Source organism: Simochromis diagramma, unplaced genomic scaffold, assembly GCF_900408965.1.
Source record: "Simochromis diagramma unplaced genomic scaffold, fSimDia1.1 OVJJ01000487.1, whole genome shotgun sequence".
In the NCBI taxonomy this organism is placed as follows: Eukaryota; Metazoa; Chordata; class Actinopteri; order Cichliformes; family Cichlidae; genus Simochromis; species Simochromis diagramma.
In genome coordinates, this window is record NW_024387305.1 from 7,149,183 (window position 1) to 7,161,705 (window position 12,523).

Genomic DNA, 12,523 nt, shown 5'->3' on the forward strand with positions numbered 1-12,523 from the left:
AACCGAATAAGAATAAGTGAAACGATATTGGAGCTTACTTTGCTGGATTTTATATAGAATTTCTTTTTTTTCCTAAAATGACCTTCTGAATACATGATCGGAATAAACTGAACAAAAACAAATAAGTATATGCAACTGCAGCATTGTATTGCCTTGCTACCAAATTGCCTACCAAGGGAAATTACCAGTTTAACTGTATTTGTCCTTGGAAGTTTCAGGATGGCAGCTTTATCGAAGTCATGGATCAATTTTCAGGTTTCCATATGTCAGAACTTATGGATTTAGACCTAATGTAACATAAAACAAGGTTGTTACAGTAAAAAGAATCCACTGTAGAGATGCTTTTGTTTTTTTTTTGTTTTTTTATTACCAACACACTTCCTTGTTGCTATTCAACACTTTGTATGTGGCTTATGATAAAAGTCAAATGACAACACTGACACACAATTTGCAATTACTAACACTGTAACTAATGATACAAGTTGATACAGTGACTTGTCAGTCTAACTGCTGGCTCTTTGCTTGCATCCTCTGGTAGTCAAAACAGAATTATGGTAATATCCTGTTGACATTTGGCACTGGCGTCCTTGTGCTTTGTCTGGATGACATAGGTGGAATGAATGTTGGCTCACTCATTTACAGACTCAACTTGACCACTCATTGTCACATGGGTCACGAGTGAGCTTGTTACCCAGTCAGGCAGTCTGCCAGCCACCTCTGCCCCCAGTTAGACAGCCTTCAGTCAGCAGCAACACAATGAGGCCATTTCAGTGGACTGCCAGCTGGACATGAATTTCATTTTACCATACAAGACTCTAAGGACCTGGAAGTTTTTGCCAGCAACACATTAGGATTATTGATAGTGGGTAACTATGTACTTGTTTGGGTCAGATTTGAAAGCTGGTTCTATCTCTTAATCGAGCACTATGGAAATGCAAAAAACAAACAGCTCAAAAAAAAAAAAAAAAGAAAGAAAAAAAAAAGTGGGCATGTGCTGTATATTTACATATTTATGATTGGCCTGTCCATCAGAGGCTGTATCTGTACACGCAAACCATGGAGATTCCTGTTTGTCTTGTGTCTCCAGAGTTTTTCCTTGAGCCAATGTCCAGACTTGGTGGACAGCGAAGAATGAATAATGCCACTGATGCTGATAAAGCTAATCAGTGAAGCAAGCCAGCCTCATTAACCCTCATGTTTTGCACTCATTAAGGACATGTTCACAGTTCACTTCTTTGTAAAGCAAGCATACACTGGCAAGGAGAAAAGCTCCACAGAGCTATTGCATGCACTGAATGGCTATTCATAGCATTGCTTGTTTAGTGTTGTTAAAATGAACTGGAGAAAAATGACGTCACCTTAGTTCCTGTGCTGTAGCTTCATTCATATAATACCATACAAAAATCTGTATCAATAAAGTAAAATAAACCACGCTAACATGAAAACAGACACAAAAATACATACAATAAGATTTGTATCCTTATTTATGTTAAAAAAAAAAAAAAAAGTCACACAGTTCTGACTATAATACTGAGAGGCAACTGACTGTAGTTTATAATCCTTGACACTAATAGTTAAGATTATGACATTTTTCTTATTTATTTGGATGCTGCAACATCTGACAGCAACAAGGAGCTTAATAAAGATAAGCCTACACTCTACAATAGTAAGCATAATTCCTTTAATGCATTTTAAGATTCAACAGAAACTATTATCACAAATCAGTTAACCATTAAAAAGTGTATAAACAACTACTGTTTTTATACAGTTTTTGTGAAAATGGACAAAAAGATGTGAATAACTGCTGTGTTTATTCTATCATGAACTAACATTAAACTGACTGGTGAACTGAGGGAAATAAAGACAGCTGAATAGGTGATGTGTCAGGCAGACCTAAATGATACAGTGTGGAAAATAAGATGAAGAAAGTGAAATTATGGTGAATGAATATATTTTATAAGGGAATATAAACAAGCGCAGTTAAAACTCTGAGGGCTGCTATCAGACTACCTGACTTCTGAGTTCAATGAAAGTTCACAACCAGAACCAGAAATTTCACAATGTCAAAATAATAAATGTGGGAAGTCCCCAAGTGAAGCAGTAAATGCAGTCACATGATGGAAAAAAAAAAAAAAATTGGTGCCATAAAATCTTTCTTCTTCTTTTTTGGGGTTAAATGGCATAATTAATTCATCAATGATCCAACATGAGGGCTATAAAAGCGAGAATATGCCTTTCAACATTATTTATACGCCATCATGCTTGAGGAACTTTAGTTCTCTTAATGGGGACAGTTATCATAGTAGCATGACTCAGTGTGTCCAAGCACAGTACCGCCTCCAACATGACCTCACCAAAAACTTCAAATCACGCTTCATCAGCATGTTTGGAACTGCTAATGTGACTAAGGAAGTGGAGAAAAGCCTCCCTGGTACATGTCATGTGTCACTTACTTCACCTCTTTCTTACAACACATTCACAGTTCGATTTGCTAATTTGTTATACTCATAAGACTGTGGTTTTATCAGCTTTAGAATTTATTTTACAGCTAATAATTTAATACACTAACTTCTGGGTTTCCAGAAAGAAAAAGACTGTCCAACGTAAAATATTACCCAGGTGAATCCAGAACAAAAGAAGTCATACTTGGCACTCGGGGAACAAAAATTATATTTCAACCGATATATACGTATTATAATCTTGTGAAGTGTGATTATTCCAAATAAAGATCAGCCAAAACAGAAGCAAAGAAAGTATAAAACCTTTTTAATGCCAAACACCCACTGTTTAAAGGTCACAGTGGATACCAACACAGTGGAAAACACTGGCTTATGGGTCTTCAAGTGCCTTAACTCTGTGTGTGTGTGTGTGTCTGTTACCTCGCTTTATGGCCTCAGTAAACTTTCATGATGAGTTTATGATCTCAGCTGCTAGTTTTAAGTCTTACTGTGAACACCCTGACGTTACATTATAGTGACTATTAGGATCCACAAGAACAATAAAGCAGGATACGCTTTAGGGCAGTCCTACAAATGTGCAATGTCTCTTGATCAGCTCTACACTTCTTACAAAACTAAACAATGTTTAATGACATGTACAGAGAGATAGCCACTAAAACATTACAGCACAAAAATAATAAATTAATAAAACTGACTAGTAGAATGTACAAGTACACAGAATTCTGTAGCTTTAGTGTGCTGCACAAAATCTGATTATTGTTCTCACTTCTACACACTGCAGGGTGTTTGTTTGTTGCAACGTCACCTTCACGCTATTTTTCCAGTGTGAATAAATAAATATTTAGCAAACAACAAACCATCAAGGAATGACTTGTGCATGAGTGACTAGGTTTTGAATTTTGACCTAAAGTTCCCTTTTTTCATTTTTCAGTCACTTCTTTAATTATGTGCCTGACACCCAAAATACGGTGGAAACACCCGTGACCCTCATGTTTTCTTCCCCCCCGATGATCAGTATGATCCGGCACATGATGGACATCATTTTCTCATACAATGTTTTCCCAAGACATTGTCACCTGTTCACTTTTCTCAAAACCACTAATTTGTAACTGAGTTATAATTAAATGTTCAATTTACGTTGATTAAGTAAATTGCCTCTATGGTATATGAGAAAAAAAACAAGACCGAAAATGATTTTTCTGAGCATTTGAGCCTAAAATAATCTTAAATTGGGCTAACAGCATTTCCACTGATTGCAGCTCAGTAACTTCACTACAAGAGTATTTTTGCAAGTCACCGTGCTTGATGCTCTCTGCCAGAACAGCACCACAAGCCAACCCCCTCAGAGAATCTCAAATGTCATGCTCCACTGTTTCAGATAATCAGCAGCATTAAGATGACGCTTGCTAAGGGATGGAGATGAAACTACAACGGCAAAACACACCAGTAGGAGGTATAATGAAATCCCAGAACACTTTCAAGTTGCCAGGGAAGGGATTAGAAGCAGTCCCGCTTTAAATCCAGCTGTTTATTTGCAGAGTTAATAGCTTTCCCAGTGCCGACACTCACAGCTAAGGAAAGTGTCACACCCCATAAACACTAATGTCAACATTGCAGAAACAATAAGTAATGGGTACAGACATCTAATAGCTGCACACGCATTTTATGCCTAATTTTTTGTGGCCGATAATAAAAACTAATGTTGAAGTGGGAGAAATGACTCAACTCATTTCTAGAGAATGGCTCCCTGTACCTCTATAAGCCTTCTCTCACCACAGCAATATGTGAAGGTGTAAGTCTGCTCAATAACTTGCCTTTACGGTTCTGATTCTTGTGCCCTGATTTTGTACATATTTCCACAGACAGAGAAGAGAAGAACAAAGCAGGAGAGCACACATCAAGCAGAGCACTGATGTGGCTCAAGTTAAAACAAAAGCTTTCTGAATATTGCAGTGTGAGTATAACAATAGAAAACTACTGAGGCACCGTGTCTTCTGCTAAGATCATACCTCATGTTTCTTAGACCAATATGTAGAAAAACCAGTTTAGTTTTCATCAGCCTTCAATAAACACAAAAATCAGACAGAATCAAATACCAGCCCCAACACATCTGGCATGGTATATAACTCATAGATGGCACTAAAAAATAAATAAATACTGGTCGTAGCAAGTGGTACCCCTAGGCCTCAAGGGCTGGTGTTCTGCAGGTTTTAAATGTGTGCTTGATCCAGCACAGCTGATGTAAATGGCTAAATTACCTCCTCAACATGTCTTGAAGTTCCCCAGAGGTCTGGTAATGAACCAATCATTTGACTCATCATTCGATGCTGACCCAGGGTGATATCTAAAACCTGCAGGACACTGGCCCTTGAGGCCTGGAGTTCCCCATCCCTGACCAAATGTTTCAATTACAAAATCCTAAGTGACTTCCTTCTTCTTTATCGCATTCAAAAGGTTTTATGGAAACTTGACCTCCGACCTTGACGTCTCTGAGATTCGAACTAGTCTGATATTTTTAGCAGACGCAACTATGGCGTCGATTTGAAAGTCCTAAGTCACTTCATTCTCGAGCTCTCCCATTCACAAACCTTGGTTTTCAGGCTGCCCGCCCACTTGGCAGAGTGTTATCAACACTCCGTGAACCTTTTATGGGTCAGGGGTAAAAAAAAAAAAAAAAAAAAAAAAAAAAAAAAAAGCAGAAGCCACACACCAGTCAAAATAGTACAAGTAACAAATACTGAAGGATCATTATAAATTCAAGAGAAAAGAAAAACATGCCAAATTTATAACACTGCATTAGCATATATAAAACAGTAGCCCAGCAAATCCACATTGACATATCAAAAGTTTAAAACTTAAGGCGATGAAAGAAAAAGGCAGAAAGTCTACCTCGCCGCTCTGTCCTGGAAACTCATTAGTGATCGGCGACGTTACAATCCAAAATGTTTCAGTTGAAGAAACCTGTTACATGGTTCAGTGGCACTTCTAGAGTGACTGCTTTAAAAGAGGTTGGGGTCCAATGATCAGCTTGATTGTAATGTATAAGAAATGCATTTCTTCATTTTGTATGAATATTTGAGTGATAGGCTGAGATTTTACTCAATTTCTGACACAGAAAAGGACAGCTGCAGAAACCACAGACTGTTCTTATCTGTGACTGTGCGGTCGTGTCAACAAGCTGAAGGTTACATGGGTATCCACACTGGGCTTTAGGTTTAACTTTCAATGACAAAATTGACATAATTCGGACTCTTAAAGGACGCCTAAATATTCACAGAAGCACATACTATCATATTGGTGTGGGAGGATCAGGATGGCCTGCATTTGAATATAACCTGCATTTGTATAGTGTTTTACTTAGTCCCTAAGGACCCCAAAACGCTTTACACTACATTCAGTCATTCACCCATTCACACACACACACACACATTCACACACTGGTGATGGCAGCTACATTGTAGCCACACCTGCCCTGGGACGCACTGACAGAGGTGAGGCTGCTGGACACTAGTCCAACTTTATTCAGCAAAGCATCTCGAACAGTGGGTGGGTGGGGTTTCTGTGCACGTCTACCTGAGATGCACTAATCAGGGACATGTGCTGTCACTGACATCAAACAGATTTGAGAGTAAAAACAAACTAATAAGTCTTTAAAATGGTGCGTTTAGAGCACTCTAAAGCCTGAGCTCTTGGTTTCCACAAACACCTTTTTGTTTTAAAACATTGGCTTGTTTAATATGGGCTTTTACAAAAGTTATTTCTCTAAAATGAGGCCATCTTTGTTTCCAAAGCACAAAAGTGGGGCATGGGAATAACAACACAAATAGCAAAAATCTTACTCTAAACATCAACATGGAGTCATTCCAAGTGCTGGAGACAAACAATAGCAGCCCAACAAAACAAACTGTTCTGAAGAATGTTGAGGAACTGGTGCGACAGGCACGGACTGAAATGTTAGGCACTGGTATCACTGCAGGTACCAGCCCTCTCCGAGCACTCCTCGGCCAGCTAAAGCCACTGAAATCACACAACCGGCATAAAGCAATGAGAAAATACGATTATGCCATTGATATCTGAAGGTCAGTGTGCTCTTTTATCCTGCACAGTCGGGATAAACACAAACTACCAATAGTGATCATATTCTGCTCAGGCCTCACTCGTCACTGCTGTAAAACTGGTGATGAGCGAGGCTTCTTTAAATTCTAATGCTACAGTCGGAAAGGTGAACGAGCCTCACTCATTGGCCCTGATTAAAACCGAGAAATCAGTAGTGTGTGAAATATGACGTCCATAAATTATATCTGATTTCACCCTCTGCTAAACTCCTTCCAGGTGCAAAGTTTCTGATGGCATTTTATCAAAGAGTATGTGCCATGCTTTGAAAATATATACCATATACACTATAAAGGTTAGTATGACTGTGGTTGTGATTACTACTCATGCAGTGTGCAATCATAATGCATGATGAAACTGAAGAGGCAAGTTTCTGATCCCCAAATTAAAACTATATTAACTACAGTTTTAATTTGGTTATTTATATATTCCATCAGACACTTGGGAATTTACATAGCACCTCTAAGTGACCCATTCACACAGAATTTGTGTGCACATTAAGGGCTTTAGTCATTTCATCATTAACCCAACATGCAAATCTGTAGAAACCACACATGTACAGGAAGAACAATGTTTGAAGCCTAAACCTTTTTTTCTGAGGCAGTATTGCTAAGCAGTGCACATTTAATGTTAACTTATCCTGCACACCAGCTCCACAGGACGCCAGGTTTAGACTGGCTAATAAAAGGGTCCCATTTAAACAGTTTGTTTTACGATTATATTTTTAAGCAGGTAGAATCAAATGCTCCAAAAGGTCTAAGCTTTATAACGACAGTATATTAAAACTTCAGTATATAGCTTCAATATATATCAGTTAAGCTGTGCACACAAGACTGCCAAGCTTTTAATATGCGAGTAACAACCTTTTATAACTACAGAAAGTACAACTAGCTTACATTTTCCCATCTTTCTTTGCAAATATGCAGGCATTTTTATGACAGTTGGCACGCAATAGTTTGGTGTTATGGATCAATAGAGTGAAAGAGCACGAAGACTCATGAAAAGCATGTGACGTTCCGTCTATCGAGACTAGGAAGTTAAAAAAAAAAAAAAAAAAAGAAAAAAAGAAAAGAAAAGAAAAAAAGCCTGTTTTCAGCAACAAACAGAGAGAAAGGCAAAGAACAAGGCCAACAGCAGGTTTTCAGAGCACAGTGACCCCGGCGTTACACAACCACATCTACCCAGACAAATCACTATTCTCATGATTCACAAACAAAGCACTTCAAATCCAATTTATACTTGCTCCTATGCATTTCAAACCCTGCCAGTTGTTCCTGCTAAATAATGCACTCCTCGCTTAACTGCTTAAGCTCATCAACAAGCCCTCATTATTTTTGAATGAGCTTCTTGGCAGCAGCGGTGACAAAACGGTAACAGATCCGCCTCTCTGCTCCAGTCACAGAGACTTGTTCAGCTACAGCCCCAACTCCCGGGAGACATGTCACCTTTTATTCTTTCAGTGTAAACTAAACATTTGTGACCTACAGCACTTTAAGTAGTTTTAAAGCTTTTGCTGCTCTTAACCTTTTTTAGCTACTAAGCAATAACCCTGAAGCAGCGAGTCACACGGGCAGTTCTTCCTGTAAAAAGCGAGACACTGATTAGAGTAGGAGGATTACCGTTTTATTGCTGAAGAAGAAAACCACATCATGTTTTGTGCAAATGCCATTAAGGCAAAGGACTCTTTTCATAAGATCCTGACCTAGTGCTTAGTTTCTGAGAAAACTGATTAAGTAATAATGGCATAGGTCTCCTCAGGATTCAGCACAAACTCTTGTCAAATGTCAACATAATATTTTAATAAATTTTCTCAAATTATGACTGAAAAACTGATAATTTCTCAGAGTTTAAGATCATTTTAAAGCTTAAAAAGCATCCCTGAGGAGTCCCCCCCCCCCCCCATCTGTAAACTGGGACTGTGGGTTTTTCCTGCTTCTGATTCCATCCACCACAACTGTAAAAGGCAGCTAATCTGTCTGCAGTAATTACATTTCATGCTACTCAATGCAGTTCCATAACAGTGAGCTTCTGAGGCCCACGTGAGACATCAAACGTTGCTGAGAAGCCACTTCACAAGCCAATAAAAGATGAAACAAACTAAGGATTACAGATTGCACAGCTGCACATTTAATCAATAAAACACTGATTATATTAAATGATTTCCAACATTTGATGCAGTTAATAGAAAATGTAAAATAATGTGGTAAAAAAGAAGAACATTTTCCCTCTGAGCAGACACTTTAATTGTTGCCCACTTGCACAATGAACAGAAATAAAAACTTTAGCAAAAGCCGGGAATGCTATAATCGTGTATTTTTCAGTGCTGGTCAAAGCAATAGGAATTAGGCAAAGCAGGTCCCAGCCAAACTGATGACAAAAGACCACATTGTGAAACTGTGAGAGCAGCTCATTGGAGACTGAAATAGCAAATGACTGCTTGAAACTGCAAAGGAGTGGCTTTAATCTTATGAAGCTGTGCTGCTCCTCTGGGCTGACATTAAAACTGTAAATCAATTCACAGATTCTCAGAAATCTCTGATTTTTGCTTTCATACAATCTGTTGCCTGCAGCTTTGTGAATTTGCCTCAGTTCCAAGAGAGAAATATTTTTAGACAAGCTATATTTAAACACCTCCCCGCCCCCTACCTTGCCCGTGTCTCTCTCCTCTGGTAACAGAGGTGATTATTATGATGGCAACAGTGAACTGAGTGTTCAGTACTGTGCAAGCAGAGCACAAGTGAGGCAGAGCCTGAAATCACCGATGGCTGATAGTGTGACACATTCTCCTGATGTCTCAGTAATGGCCATTATTCCAGTAAGGGAGCGGCACCTGTTTAAGGCGTCTGCTGGCACCTGCATCAAAGATGACGGAGCTTACAAAAGGTTCCTGGCTTTACTACAGGAAAGAGCTAGTTTATCTTTTTTTTTTTGTAAAGTATTAGGGCTACATTAAGAAAAAACTATTATCGATCACTTCAAGAATCAAGTCATATTTTTGAGATTAAATTTGTAATTCTAATTCATTGTGATGATGAGTATGTGGATGTTGAACACATGATGCAGAAAGCCGAGTCTGGTCAAAAAACAAACAAAAAATAAATAAAAAACAAACAAAAAACCCCCACACACACAAGCTCAGAGGAGTGGATTCGTACAAAATGAAATGGCTGGCAGTGCACAGATGCAAGGTTATCAGTGGTTAACCCTCATACGATAAAGAGGGTGTATGTTGCATCACATTTTGTTTCACTAACTCGTCAAAACAAGGCATTTTGCAGGGGGTATTGCAAATGTGGCAGTTTGTCTTGAAACAACAACGGTAATCTCCACGCTCCCCATTTCGACCTTTTTTCCCCAGAATAATATTTTGACTTTTCTTTAACTTTGAATCTCAAAATTTTGACTTTGTTCCCAAAATAATCAACCTCATGTTTTTATGTTAATGTGGCCCTAATACTCTGTCATACAGTATAGTTGCCCTGCCATGGAAAGTACTGATCAACATCACTCTTATCTACTGAAGTCTCAATGGACTTGTATAAAAATCAACAAATCACACCCCTATCTGGAATTCTTTAAGCTCAACAAAGCCTTGGAAATTGATCTGATAACAGAAAAAGAAAAAAAATAAGTTGCCTGTAACAGCACACTCACATGTGACAATGGGCTCGGCTTATTGCCTTTTACATTGTTGCAAAGATTACAAACTATTACAAATCTGGGCCACGGTTCATGGAGAAACACTGGTTTCCTTTAACAGAGGCCTTCACTCACTCATTGTTTAACTGAGCAAGCTGTAAATCACAATGAGAGAGTGTACCCTGTGTAAAACTGCCCCACATAGCCTAAGTACAATAATTTCATGTCAATATTTTGTCATGTTAAGTCCAAATCATCTGTCTTCTTCAAGGCTTTGTAGATACAAATGCCACCAATAACCTTCCTGCCACTTGGCAGCTATCTTGGAGCACATCGGGGTAGTTATTTTGTGGATGATACATAAATTATTTTTAATTCTGGTGAGGGCCATGACATAAACATGTATGGAGAAAAATCAATCACAAGCCAAACACAGAAAACCAAAACAAAAAATGATAAGGTTTGCTTACCTTTCTGCCAAAAAACCTTTTTTTTCTTCCTAAAACTTTATTTCATTTCATTCAGAGAGTGTCTGCTTCTTTTTACCTTTTAAAAAAATAGTTTTATTTAAAAAAAAAAAAAAAAAAAAGTGTGTCTACATCTCAGCTGAAGAAAAATCTGATGTAAGAAAAATAAAAAACGAATATTCCTGATGATCGAAAAATAGATTTGGTCTGCTGAGAACTTGGAAGACAAGAAAGTGACTCAAAGCTATGAACAGGTGTCGAGTCACCAGGGTGCAGGTACATATGAGCAGCACATGCTCTTTGTCTCACAGTGAAAAATGAATAAGTCAAACTCTATTAGAGGAGCAACACTAAGGAGGTAATAAAGACACACAGCCACTACCTGTTCTACTGCATTACAACAGCATCAGAACATGTTTGGCTCAGAAAGTAAAACATCCACAACACAAACTAGTTGGTGTGTGTTTTACCAGTCGGTACAGAATTCGGTTTGGGCATACATGTGGAAAAGGCTTCCATTTTGAACGGCTTTCATTCGGTAGTTTAATTTGTGACATGCTTGCTGAGACAGGAAATGAAAACGTGATCCAAATCATTTAGATATGCTGCAGACACACTCAAACCCTAAGCCTCGTTCTGTCGCTCACAGGTGTTACGGCAGCTTTTACTTCTCCTTTGGTTGCCAAAATGACACCTTTCTCTCTGCATCCTTTCAACCACATCCTGTCCTTTAGTTTCAGCACTTTCAGCATGAATTCTTCCTACAGGTGCTGTCTGTGCCGCCGAGGTCTGAGCAGCTTTTAATGTGTTTGCTGACATATGCCAAATCAGGCTTAGGATACAAAGTACCTTACTTCATACCATGTAGGCTTCAAAAACAAACAAAAAACAAAACGCCACAGGTTGTGGCTCTGGATGCTTCTCTCAGGTTTACGTTCAACATGTCTGCTATTCAGGCCACCGTTATTATTTATTCAGTAAGTCACTCATCCAAGTGATTTATTGAAGAAGTCACTTGGACGAGTAGGCAGATGTTTCCCCCACAGGAAACGCTACGTTCAGATGAACAGAATAAACTTTTTGAGTTATTAAATTTAGCTAAAACTAAACTAAAACTAAAAGGCAGAGTGAAAAGAAACAAAAAATAGAGTTTAGAGAGATGAAAAGTAACCAAACAATTAATCTGTAGTCACAAAATGAATGAAAATAAAGAAAAAATGTCTTTAGTTTTAATCTTTTACATAAAGCATTAAGAGGCTTTGATGCACATATTTATTGAGAACATAAGCATGAATGACCTAACTGACTGCCTTGACAAAATACTTTATAATACTTATATTCTGAAATTCTTCTTAAATCATACAAGTACATCCCATACCAACTACCAATAAAATAAAAAAGCTTCAATTACATAAAATTTTCTAATAAAAAAAAAACTAAAATGAAATGAGAAATACCAATTTTGAAAATTAACTGAAATTAATTTAATCAGAAAAAAAAAACCCTATATTAACTCTGATTCAGACACGACCATATCCGTTACATATATCCTTACCAGAAACAAATACAATAAAAAACATTGCTGAGAATGACAGCCTACATCAGACCAAACTTTTCACGTGTTAAAACCAAAATGTTTTACATCTATCTTATTCTTTAGCTACATCTAGAATGGGTTCACTTTCTTATACAGACATATGAACATTATAACATGATGACCACAAAAATCAACATAAACTTAACACTACAGAGTTAACTGATTTGCATAAATGCCTAAATACCCGACCAGGAAGAGAGACCATAACGTTCACTTTTTTTGCCACCTTGAAACAGGCTTAACTGAAG

General features: G+C 37.9%; 1 protein-coding gene across 1 annotated transcript in view; it reads right to left on the minus strand.

Annotated features, from left to right (window-relative positions):
• The window catches only part of LOC120716946 (testis-expressed protein 2-like), a 30,438-nt gene extending 19,734 nt beyond the window's left edge, over positions 1-10,704 (minus strand). The window contains exon 1 of the mRNA XM_040004683.1: positions 10,682-10,704. The gene's annotated coding sequence lies outside the window, so the exon portion shown is untranslated. The remainder of the gene's footprint in view (positions 1-10,681) is intronic.
• Between the last annotated feature and the right edge of the window lie 1,819 nt (positions 10,705-12,523).